General features: G+C 40.6%; 1 pseudogene; it reads right to left on the reverse strand.

Moving 5' to 3' along the window:
- Positions 1-10,367: 10,367 nt before the first annotated feature.
- Positions 10,368-11,773, reverse strand: LOC113904003 (annotated as a pseudogene).
- Positions 11,774-13,548: the final 1,775 nt, after the last annotated feature.

Raw genomic sequence — 13,548 nt, forward strand, 5'->3', positions numbered from 1 at the left:
GCTTTAAAGTTAGAGACAGAGAAAAACTCTCTCCAAAGATAATATAGACAACTATGTATGTACAGCTTTGGTGGAAAAGAATTCAGAATAATCTCTCAAGAAAAATCATAATTACACAGTTGTTGTTAATGGTAATAAAAAAAAAACCTTTTAAAAATAAAATCTTGAAACATATTTACTGATATGGATGGAACGTTGTATTTCAGTATTTTTTCTTTGTTATGAGTGCTATTAAAGTAATGTGATAAAAAAATTGTTATTTTTGCTCAGTCACTCAGTCACATGACCAACCAGTCACTGACTCGTTGTGACCCCATGGACTGCAGCATGACAGGCTTTCCTGTTCTTCACCGTCTCCCAGAGTTTGCTCAAACTCCTGTCCATTGAATTGGTGATACCAAGCATCCAAATCTCTGTCAACCCCTTCTCCTCCAGCCCTCAATCTTTCCCAACATCAGGATCTTTACCAATGAGTTGGCTTTTCACATGAGGTGGCCAAAGTATTGGAGCTTCAGCTTCAGCATCAGTCCTTCCAATGAATATTCAGGGTTGATTTTCTTTAGGACTGAATGATTTGATCTTCTTATTGTCCAAGGGACTCTCATGAGTCTTCTCCAGCTCCATAGTTTGAAAGCATCGATTCTTTGGTCTTCAGCCTTCTTTATGGCCAACCTCTCACATCCATACATGACTACTGGAAAGACCATAGATTTGAATATATGGACTTTGTCAGCAAAGTGATGTATTTGCTTTTTAACCCACAGTCTAGATTTGCCATAGTTGTCCATCCAAGAAGCAATCATCTTCTGATTTCATGGCTGCAGTCGCTGGGAGCCAGCATATTGCATATTGAGTGCATATTGCATATTGAGTGCAGCACTTTCCACAGCATCATCTTTCAGGATCTGGAATAGCTCAACTGGAATTCTATCACTGCCGGGAGCCAGCGTGAGGAGCTCCACCCATGACAAAGGTCATGAGGAAGGAGGCATGGCATACGCAAAGACGGGATCGAGCCTCAGGAGTCTCCCTGGAAATTCTCGAACATCTACCCCCAAAACCAGAGTCTGCCTACTTTCTGCTTTGTGCTCTCACCTACACCTCTGACTTTACAGGGGGGCTGTCCCCCACTACCTCTCTCTGAAAAAAGAGTTAGCTTACAGCTCCAGTTAATAATTCCTGGGTGTGACAGTGTTTCAACCTACAAACTCCTTTGGAAATCCTCTAGCCTGCCTGAATAGGTTTTTCTGGCCACATGTGATTGTTCAGAGCCTCCCAACTGTGAGAGGCAGGAGATGTTCTAAACTGTCTAAACACAGATTCTTTTGAGCAGTTAAAAGATTGATTAGAAATTGTATTGGTGAAGGGTTTTTCACTTGTTGGGCCAATGTTTGCTGCTAAGTCTCCATATCCCTTACCTGCTGTGTCCCTGGCAGTGTATTGACTAATATAATTGGTGTAAGTAGTGGTTTTAATGTTTGTAACCTTGGACCCTTGAGTTAATTCTTTTCTTGATTGAGCCCACCACACCTTTGCCCTATAGGAATGCAACTTTATCTAATGCTTTTGGAGGGTGGCTCCTGACTTTGGAATAATCACCTTTAGAGAAAAATAAGTTTCTTAAAATGTTAACAGGCCTCCTGGCCAGAAGATGATGTAAATCACCTGAACTTTTGCATATGATAAGTTTGAAAGTCTGGTTTCCATTAGGATCAGGAACTGCTGTCCTTGCATGACTCCACCCCTTCCCCCATTATCCTCTATGCATAACCTAAGGTATAAAAACTACTTTGGAAAATAAAGTGTGGGCCTTGTTCACTGAAACTTGGTCTCCCCATGTCGTTCTTTCTCTCACCTTCTGGCTGAATTATTCAGCCTCTTTTCTCCACTGAATTTCCTCACTGAGCTATCCTTATTTCAGCCTCTTTTCTCCACTGAATTTCCTCACTGAGCTATCCTTATTCTATTACTCTTTATATCCTTAATTAACATTTAATTAAGCAGTTGTTTCCTGATCCTCGCCGACGCCGTCTCTCCTTCGAATACCCTGGATCAGCCGGGGCTGGACCCCCGCATGCAGTCACCATCTGCAGAAATTTTAGAGCCCAAGAGGATATCTGTCACTGATTCCACCATTTTGCCTTCTATTTGCCATGAAATGATGGGACAGGATGCCTTGATCTTAGTTTTTTTAATGTTGAATTTTAAGCTGACTTTTTCACTCTCCCCCTTCACCTTGAAGAAGCTCTCTCTTTAGTTCCTCTTCACTTGCTGCCATTAGAGTGGTATTATCTGCATATCTGAGGTGGTTGTTGACATTTCTCCTGGTCATCTTCATTCCAGCTTTTAGCTCATCCAGCCTGGCATTTCGCATAATGTTCTCTGAATATAAGTTAAATAAACAGGGTGACAATAAACAACTTTGTCATTCCTCTTTCTCCTTAATAAACTTTTATTCCAATTTTCTGCTCAAATGAAAATCTCTATAACAACAGTGACAGCACGGTTACTGCTACAAAATGTTTTAATATCATGATATTAACATGATATCATGTTTTTGTGTTATTCAGTTCAGTTCAGTTCAGTCACTCAGTCGTGTCCAACTCTTTGTGACCCCATGGACTGCAGCATGCTGGGCCTCCCTGTCCATCACCAACTCCCTGAGTTTACTCAAACTCATGTCCATTGAGTCAGTGATGCCATCCAACCATCTCATCCTCTGACGTCCCCTTCTTCTCCCGCCTTCAATCTTGCCTAGCATCAGGGTCTTTTCTAGTGAGTCAGTGCTTCACATCAGGTGGCCAAAGTATTGGAGTTTTAGCTTCAGCATCAGTCCTTCCAATGAATGTTCAGGACTGATTTCCTTTAGGATGGACTGGTTGGATCTCCTTGCTGTCCAAGGGATTCTCTAGAGTCTTCTCCAACACCACAGTTCATAAGCGTCAATTCTTCAGCACTCAGCTTTCTTTTTTATTTATTTTTTATTTTATTTAATTTTTTTAACTTTACAATATCGTATTGGTTTTACCATATATCAAAATGAATCCACCACAGGTATACATGTGTTCCCCATCCTGAACCCTCCTCCTTCCTCCCTCCCCATACCATCCCTCTGGGTCATCCCAGTGCACCAGCCCCAAACATCCAGTATCGTGCATCGAACCTGGACTGGCGACTCATTTCATATATGATATTATACATGTTTCAATGCTATTCTCCCGAATCATCCCACCCTCTCCCTCTCCCACAGAGTCCAAAAGACTGTTCTATACATCAGTGTCTCTTTTGCTGTCTCATATACAGGGTTATTGTTACCATCTTTCTAAATTCCATATGTATGTGTTAGTATACTGTATTGGTGTTTTTATTTCTGGCTTACTTCACTCTGTATAATAGGCTCCAGTTTCATCCACCTCATTAGAACTGGTTCAAATGTATTCTTTTTAATGGCTGAGTAATACTCCATTGTGTATATGTACCATAGCTTTCTTATCCATTCATCTGCTGATGGACATCTAGGTTGCTTCCATGTCCTGGCTATTATAAACAGTGCTGCGATGAACATTGGGGTACACGTGTCTCTTTCCCTTCTGGTTTCTTCAGTGTGTATGCCCGAGGGGATTGCTGTGATCCCAGCAGTGGGATTGCTGGATCATAAGGCAATTCTATTTCCAGTTTTTTAAGGAATTTCCACACTGTTCTCCATAGTGGCTGTATTAGTTTGCATTCCCACCAACGGTGTAAGAGGGTTCCCTTTTCTCCACACCCTCTCCAGCATTTATTGCTTGTAGACTTTTGGATCGCAGCCATTCTGACTGGCGTGAAATGGTACCTCATAGTGGTTTTGATTTGCATTTCTCTGATAATGAGTGATGTTGAACATCTTTTCATGTGTTTGTTAGCCATCTGTATGTCTTCTTTGGAGAAATGTCTATTTAGTTCTTTGGCCCATTTTTTGATTGGGTCATTTATTTTTCTGGAATTGAAGCACTCAGCTTTCTTTATAGTCCAACTCTCACATCCATACATGACCACTGGAAAAACCATAGCTTTGACTAGACAGACCTTTGTTGGCAAAGTAATGTCTCTGCTTTTTAATAAACTATCTGGGTTTGTCATAGATTTTCTTCCAAGGAGTGTCTTTTAATTTCACAGCTCCAGTCACCATCTGCAGTGATTTTGGAGCCCGGAAAAATAAAGTCTGACACTGTTTCCACTGTTTCCCCACCTATTTCCCATGCAGTGATGGGACCAGATGCCATGATCTTCATTTTCTGAATGTTGAGTTTTAAGCCAATTGTTTCACTCTCCTCTTTCACTTTCATCAAGAGGCTATTTAGTTCTTTGCTTTCTGCCCACAAGGGTGGTGTCATCTGCAGATTTTGTGTTATTATCTTAACACAAAAGATATTTTGTGTTATTATCATGCAAGTGTTATCTCTTGGAGGAGGAAACGGCAATCCACCTGCCTGGATAATCCCATGGACAGAGGTGCCTGGTGGGCTACAGTCCATGGGATCACAAAGTGTTGTACTTGACTGAGTACATACACACACACCTGCATACAGTAGAACTTTTAATACCAATATTGGAGATGTAGATATAATTATTTTTCTTTTACAAACAGAGAAATGAGGCATATATATTTCAAGATACATGTGAATGGCCCACAGCTAGCAGGTGGTAAAATGAAAATTCTAACTGATGTTGGAAAAGTTCAAATATCAATTCAAATGAAGTTTTGTAAATGAAGACTGGTAAAGCTGTGCTTTACAAAGATTTTAGGAACCAAGATTCTGCTTTAACATACCTGGGCAGTGTCTTTTATCCTCAGATTCTAAGACAATACCTCTATTCCAGGGAGCAAGATAGAGGAAAAATCAAAATGACACATTTTTATATCTCATTGATGAGAAAGTACTCACTATTACAGGCTGAATTGGGTTCCTCAAAATTCATACGTTGTCCTAATTCTTGGTACCTCAGAATATGACTTCATTTAAAAATAGAGCTATTCATCATTGCTTATCAGCCTTTTGTCTAAGATCAAGTGTAGTATGGCTTTTGTCTAAGATCAAGTGTAGTATGGCTTCCCTCAGTTGGTAAAGAATCTGCTTGCAATGTAGGTGATCCCGATTGGATTCTTGGGCCAGTAAGATCCACCAGAGAAGGGATAGGCTACCCACTCCAGTATTCTTGGGCTTCCCTTGTGGCTCAGCTGGTAAAGAATCTGCCTGCAATATGGGAAACCTGGGTTCAATCCCTGGGTTGGGACAAACCCCTGGAGAAGGGAAAGGCTATCCACTCCAGTATTCTGGCCTGGAGAATTCCATGGACTAGACAGTCCAGGGGTTGCAAAGAGTCGGACACGACTGAGCGAGTTTCACTTCACTATTCATCACCTACTCAGTGGACATGAATTTGAGCAGACTCCAGGAAACCTGGCATGCTGCAGTCCATGGAGTCGCAAAAGAGTTGGACATGATTTAGTGAATTAACAACAAATGCTAATTTTAGAGTTTTGTAACAAGGATGAAACATAACGTATAAGTATTAAATTGCAGTACAAATTCTGTTAGTTATAGATTTGATTTCTATCTGAGCAGCTGTCAGTGTGCATTAATGGCACTTTGGGATTTTTGGTTTTAGATGATAAAAATAAAGCACACATCTGTGTTTATGGGTAAAAAATAAAATAAAATGAGCTATTGAAGATATAATTAGTAAAGAGGAGGTCACATTGGAGTAGGGTGGACCCCTGATCCAATACGATTGGTGTCTCTCTTTTTTCTTTTTAAAATGTATTTATTTGTCAGCATTTGGTCTTGTGGCATGTGAGATCTTTGTTTTTGTGCATGGGGCTTAATTGCCCCATGGCATGTGGGATCTCAGTTTCGAAGCCAGGGATCAAACCCACACCCCCTGCATTCCAAGGTGAATTCTTAACCACTAGACCACCAGAGAAGTCTCATGACTAGTGTCTTTATAAAAACAATGCAACGTACAGAGCCAGGCTTGAACACAGAGAGAACACTGCATGAAGACTGGAGCTAAGCTGCATGAACCAAGGAACTCTCAGATGCTAGGAGGGATGCCTGGGACAGATCTTTCCTAGCAACTTCAGTAGGGGCATGGCCCCTGCTGACACCTTCCTCTTTGACCGCTAGCCTTTAGAACTCTGAGAAAATACATTTCTGTTGCTTAAGCCACTAACTTTGTAGTATTTTGTTAAGGTAGCCCTAGCAAATCAAACAGTAACACTTAAGGTAGTCTAGTTAAGTTTAGGATTTTTGGCTTTTTGTGTAGCTAAAATTTTGAAAAAGAAAAAAATGATTACTGTAGAACAGGTAGTCTCTGACAAACTATGGCATACTTTGAGAAGCAGTCTCAATACTCAGCATTTCGTTGGATCTGTCACTATTAATTGTGAAAGGTATGTTGTTACATTATATATTGAAATACCTAGAAATAAATAATGCTAGCAATTTAATTATGATAGGTCATCCTTACTTCAGAGATATTAAATGTGAAAAAAAAGAAATGGGCATCTTAGAATCAATGAAATACAGTAAATATTCTATAGACAATTTAGTTATAACAGTAAACACAGAAAAGAAATTGTTTGCATGAGCTATAATTCAATAATTTATACCATAGCATATAAACATGACTTGTCTTATTACAAGATTTTAAAAGTATATATAAGATAATCAGATAACAAAGGATATAAAACTGTCAATATGGATATTGATATAAATGTATACAAATAATACTGTTCTTTACTTCACTTTGTTCAAAATGCTTTCATTAGATTAGTGAAATGCAGTATCAGCGGTATCATATATTCCCTTTAAATAAAAGTAATATTTGGTATCAGTTATGCTTATTCTTGGTGAAGGCGATGGCACCCCACTCCAGTACTCTTGCCTGGAAAATCCCATGGATGGAGGAGCCTGGTAGACTGCAGTCCGTGGGGTTGCGAAGAGTCGGACACGACTGAGCGACTTCACTTTCACTTTTCACTTTCATGCATTGGAGGAGGAAATGGCAACCCACTCCAGTGTTCTTGCCTGGAGAATCCCAGGGACGGGGGAGCCTGGTGGGCTGCCGTCTATGGGGTCGCACAGAGTCGGACACGACTGAAGCAACTTAGCAGCAGCAGCAGCAGCATGCTTATTCTTATAGAAGGCAGGAGAAGGGGATGACAGAGGACGAGATGGTTGGATGGCATCGTTGACTCAATGGACGTGAGTTTGAGCAAGTTCCAGGAGATGGTGAAGGACAGGAAAGCCTGGTGTGCTGCAGTCTACAGGGTCGCACAGAGTCAGAACAACTAAGCTACTGAACCACAACAACAAACGCTTATTCTGCAAAAGAAAGATAATTTGGAGTGGTGGTTTCATTAAAGAAATTTAATGCCCCTTTCTCTAGCAAATAAAAAATAATGGCACTGCTTAAATTGGGAAAAATACGAGGACCTAATAAGTGAGGTGAAAACTGTAAAATTACCAAATGTAGTAATAATTTACTTCTTTTAAAAAGTTTGCTTTTATTTTCCTTTTCTCTATGAAACTCAGTCCCATTTACTTGAATTATTCTTCTCATTATGTATTGGCTAAACTTCTTCAGAAGCAACTGGGATTTTTCATTTTAGTCCCAAAGGAAAGTTTTAATTGCATGTTGCCATGACAAGTTGAATTAGTAAGACATATATTACTAGATAATTCCACAACTCTCTAATTTTAGAGGGTCTTATCAAGAAAGCCACTTTCTTTAGATGTAACAGATCTAAAAAATGCAAAGCATCTGTTTCACAATTAGCAAGGAACAATGTAAGGATGAGTTCACCAGGGGTAGAGAGAGGAAACCAGAGTCTCCCACTGTGCAATCTTTGATGATTTTACATTTATGAACCCATAACTGAGCTTGATTCAGCAACTGACCTGTGAAACAGCACTGATTATTAATATTAATTACTATTACAGTATTTAGAATATCCCCATAGTATTACAGAACACAATAAAAACAATTTGAGGTTCAATTACATCAATGAACAGCTAAAACATTAGTAAAGATATTAGCTAGCACAAAGAAAAATGCTTAGAGTCTAAAGAAGGCATTTGCAAGCCAAGGAGCTGGGCTTCTCACAAGTCTTGCTGGGGCAAACACGTTGAGGGGGGGGTTGTGTCGAGTTGTGACAATCATTTCAATAAAGGGAGGGGGGGAACAGCTAAATGTGTTTAGCAAAATGAGGTGTTAATTCATTTTAATAATTTAAATGAATTTAACTATTTATAAATCAGAAAGACGATATATAAAAACAGGGACACTGGAAGTGTAGAACTTAACAGCTCTAGACAGCATGAGATTCATCAGCAGCAGAATTTCATTTCATGCAAGAGATTGAAATCATAAAATTATTATCAAAGTTTTTGTCCTTGTGCCTTTAAGGAGTCAAGAAAAGTAGGAAAGAAATTATCTTCTCCAGTTTTTTGATAAGCAATTTCAGTTTTTAAAATACCAACGAAGAACAAACGCAGCAAAAGTTCTTTTGGCACCTGGCCTATCAGTGAACCTCTTCCTACTTTCTGAGTAGCTAGTCTTAGCTCCCATCTTCTTTAAAGATAATCTAAAATGCTAACTGTCTTGTGTGTTCTTTGCTGATATACATGAGCAAATACACTCTACCTAAATTAGTGGCTCCCAAGCTCTTTGGCACTAGGGACTGGTTTTGTGGAAGACAATTTTTCCACACGCTGGGTGGGAGGGGTCATTTGGGGGTGATTCAAGCACATTACACTTACTGGGCACTTTGTTTCTGTTATTATTACATCAGCTCCATCTCAGATCATCAGGCATCAAATCCTGGCAGCTGAAGACCCTGCTAAATGGTACTTTTCTAATTGTACTTCGTCTCAGAGATCACTTAAATGCTTGACTTACCTATATTCTGGGCTTCTCCGGTGACTCAGTGAAGAATCAGCCAGCAAAGCAGGAGACTCATGTTCAATCCCTCGTTTGGGAAGATTCCCTGGAGAAGGGAATGGCATCCCACTCCTGTGTTCTTGCCTCGAGAATTCCATGGAGAGAAGAGCCTGGCGGGATACAATCCATGGGGTCCCAAGGAGGCAGACATGACTGAGCAACTAACACATTAAGGAGTTAGCATGTTTTTCTATGAAAGGCAAATGTTTTAGGCTTCACTGGCCATTTAGTCTCTTTCACAGATGCTCAACTCTGCCATTTTACTGTAAAAGCAACCATAGACAAAACACAAATGAAGGAACCTGGATGTGTTCCAATAAAACTTTAATTACGGACATTGAAATCTGAATTTCATATAATTTCACATATCACGCAGTATTATTCTTTTGATTTTATTCTCAACCATTTAAAAATGTAAAAATGCTTCTTCACTCACTATCCATGCAAAAACAAGTGGCAGGCCAGATTTGGTCCACAAACTGTGTTTGTTTGGACATTGTGCTCTGGACTACGGGTTCTGTAAGATGAGGCATCTCCTAACCTTGTCTATATTATCCCTGCAGTTCTTAATAAGTGCTTCTGTGAGTATTTGTCAAAATGAACACTGGCATCATAGAGACAAGAAGCAGTGAATACAAACAAAACGTAGAGTTCACCCTTCTGCCTTCCTCCTGTCTTCCTCATCGGAATATCTTTAAGGGAATCCTCTATTATTCTCTTTCATACTTTTCTGTTCTTTTCACCTAAGTAGTTACCAACATAGTTAACTATGAATTTACTTGTGAGTTTCCGTGTTTATTGCTATATTGATTTCTATCAGTGACATGATAAAGTATCATAAATGTAATGACTTTGAAAGCAATACATATTTTCATCTGTTTCCACAGGTCATTAGTCAGATGGGCTTGGTTGGGTCTCTGCTTAGAGAATGTCACAAGGCTAAAATCAAGGTGTCTACAGGTATGTGTTCTTTTATAAAAACTCGAGAGAGTCTATATGACAGAATCTGCTTAGAAGCAGACTTTTTTTCTATGAAGGGCAAATGTTTTAGGCTTCACGGGTCATTCAGTATCACGTTGGCTGAGTTGAGTTCCATGCGGCTATAGGACTGAAGTCCCCATTTCTTTGATGACTGTTGGCTTATTCTCAGCACCTGAATTCTACTGCATTCCTTGACTCATATTCCCTATGCCTTTAAAGCCAGTAACTGTGGATCAAAGTCCTTTTCATGCTTCATCTCTCCTTCCTTTTCTTCAGCTCCTCATCTCCCTCCAACTTCAACCAAAAAAGGGTCTCTGGCTTTTATTTATTTATTTTTTCCTTGATGACTGATCTGTTTTATTTATAACAATGTTAGATGCAGCTTGCTTATACCTTGAATATTACACATTAAAGTGCAACAGGCTGTCGAGTCTTGCATTTCTTGTGAAGTGGGAGATAGTTTCCACCCTCACATAGGCAGCAACACCACAATGTCCACCCTTGTGCTCCAGTGTGTGTAACAGGGTGACAAGAATACTACAGACAGATGCTCCAAGAGGATGGCCCAGGGCTATGGCTCCTCCTTCAGTGTTGACCTGCTCTGGGTTTAAACCAAGTTCTTTAGCTATTGCAACAGACAGGGCTGCAAAGGCTTCATTGATTTCAAATACATCAACATCCTCCAGTGACCACCCTGCTTTTGCAACAGCTTGCTTTATTGCTGGAATTGGTCCTATTCCCATAATGGAAGGCTCCACATCTGCTTGTGCCCAGGAAACTATCTGTGCTAACGGTGTGAGCCTACAGTTGCCAGCTTCAGACGTCTTCATAAGAACCACTGCTGCAGCACCATCATTCATTCCTGAAGCATTAGCTGGTGTGACTGTTCCCGTTCCATCCATAAGGAAGCAAGGCTTTAGCTTAGACACGGCTTCCGTGTTGCTCCCATGGTGAGGAAACTCATGTTTTAACTTCAGTAAGACCTTCTTTCCCTGGTGGCTCAGTAAAGCCTCTGCCTGCAATGCGGGAGACCCGGGTTCGATCCTCTGGGTTGGGAAGATTCCCTGGAGAAGGAAATGGCAACCCACTCCAGTATCCTTGCCTGGAAAATCCCATGGATGGAGCCTGGTAGGCTACAGTCCATGGGGTCGCAAAGAGTCGGACACGACTGAGCAACTTCACCTCAAGACCGTTTTTTAGAAGATACAAAAACTGGAACCATCTCTGTCAAAATGGCCGGCCTTCTGTGCATTCTCCGTCCTGTTCTGGGACAGCACGGCAACCTTGGCCTGTCTTCTCTACCCACTTGCCACTGTTTGGCCACATTTTCAGCTGTAATGCCCATATGATAGTTGTCAGTGAGCCCGTCGCAGAGTATACTGTCTGTCAGTGGTTTTTCCCCAGTCTTGACTCCCATCCTCAAGTGAACCAAATGAGGAGCCTTGCTTATATTTTTCCATGCCTCCTGCAACAATGCTGGAGTCTCCTATCCTTATCGATTGGGCTGCGAGACCCACGGCTTTCAGACCTGACCTGCGGATCATTTGGCAGCTCCACGCTGGAACAAAGTAGGGGATTCCCGCACCCACACTGGCCTGTCCAACAGGGTTCTGCCCACAGCCTACTGCCAAAACGTGTCCAAATATGACCTCTGAGACCTCTTTGGGAGCCACAGCACCCTTTTCAGGACTTCTCTGACAGTTGAGCCCAGGTCATGGACAGGAACAGTGGATAAGGCACCATTGAAAGAGCCTATGATGGTGCGTGCTGCCGAGACAAGGACCACTGGGTCCAAGTCTGCACTCATCCTGCCACACTACCGCCTCCCGAGCAGCTACTGTGGGCCCCAGGACAGCCAGCTTAGTGTTGGCTTTTAAAGTTTCATGTGATTAAATGTTCTTACCCATATAGTCTAGGGTACTATCTCCATGTCAAGATTAGTAACTTTAACTACATCTGCAAAGTTCCTTGGCCATGTAATATAACATTGTTATAGGTTTCAGGGGTGAGTGCACAGACACCTTTGGAAGGAGGCATTATTCAGTATACCACAATTACCAACCATCCCTGTAAGTTTCATGAACAAAGGTCCTATCTTTTTTTTTTTTATCATTGTTGCATATCCAATGTGTGACATGCTTGCCAGACACATAATAATTGCTCAATAAATATATCTTGAATCAAAGAAAGAATAAGTGAGCAAATGAATGAGTGAATATGTGGACCTAGAGTTTAGTAGAATGTTCTAACCTTGAATCAAACATTTAGGAATGTTGAGTGTATCTATGGGTCAGTGGTTAACAAAAGCACAGATTTTCACTTCAGGAAAACATGGATTCAAGTTGGTAGTTTTATTGTCACTTATTAACTGAGTACCAAGGATCTCTGTGCCACAGTTTCTTCATATGAAAAATGGGAAATCAAAACTTCTATCTAAATGTTTTGCTAAGGATCAGATATATATGGCTGTATATCTCGTTCCTGAATATTACAGTGCCTAGCTCATAGTGAGCACTTATTATATTATAGCCATTATAAATGTTGCAGGTATTTTGAGGTCTAGGTAGTTGATGGAATTAACTTATTTGGGAAGAAATGGAACAGAGGAGAGGGGGAGGGAGGAGAGAAGGGTAGGGTTGGGTCTAGGAGATGGAAGGGAAAAGAGAGGTCTCAGCAGAACACTGTCACTTAGCAATATTTAAGAAGCAAGTAACTAAAGAGAAGTAAGAATCAATAGTTAAAGATGGAAGAAAGATAGAGAAGAGCACAGTCTTTGGAAACAAAAGGGGAGGAGGAACTTGAAGGACAGAGTCACTAACAGTTTCAAATATGAGGACAATATCATGTAATGTAAAAATTGAATGAGTCCATTATATTATTGGATAAAGATGTCAGTGGTGACCCAGGAAGGAAGGTTTGGTGAAATATTAAGGAAGACATTCAGATGTAGCAATTTGAAGGAGAAATGGAAAAAGAAGGAATGAGAAAGCAGAAATGGAATGAGAAAGCATAGTCTTTCCAGAAGTTTGATGTTGAAGGAAAAAAGAAAGATGAGCCATAATTTGGAGAAAAGGCTTGATGTAAATGGGAATTTGTGGTGCACATGTATTTATTTTACTGTCCTTCACACCTCTCTTACCACAGCTTTTCAATCCCTTTCCTCTCTATCTTTTCCACCTTCCCTCATCAATGATAAAATTAATCAATTAATCAGTAAAAAGGTTAATCAATAGTAAATCTAAGAGAGAAATGGAAAAATTTATTTGAGCCAACTTGGGAGAGAGTTTTTCAGAAAACTCTGAGGCCTGTTCTGCAGAGGTAAAGGGGAATTCCCTCGTGACTCAGATAGTAAACAATCTTCCTGCCAATATGGGAGACGCAGGTTCAATCCCTGGATCAGGAGGATCCCCTGGAGAAGGAAGTGGTAACCAGTATTCTTGTCTGGACAGAGGAGCCTGGTGGACTACAGTCCATGAGATTGCAAAGAGTCAGTCATGACTGTCACACACAAAGTGGGAAGCCATGTGATTTTAGAAAGAGGGTCCATGCAATCAAGCACACGTATTGGTAGAAGGCTATTGC

Source organism: Bos indicus x Bos taurus, chromosome 14 (genome assembly GCF_003369695.1).
Source record: "Bos indicus x Bos taurus breed Angus x Brahman F1 hybrid chromosome 14, Bos_hybrid_MaternalHap_v2.0, whole genome shotgun sequence".
NCBI lineage: Eukaryota > Metazoa > Chordata > Mammalia > Artiodactyla > Bovidae > Bos > Bos indicus x Bos taurus.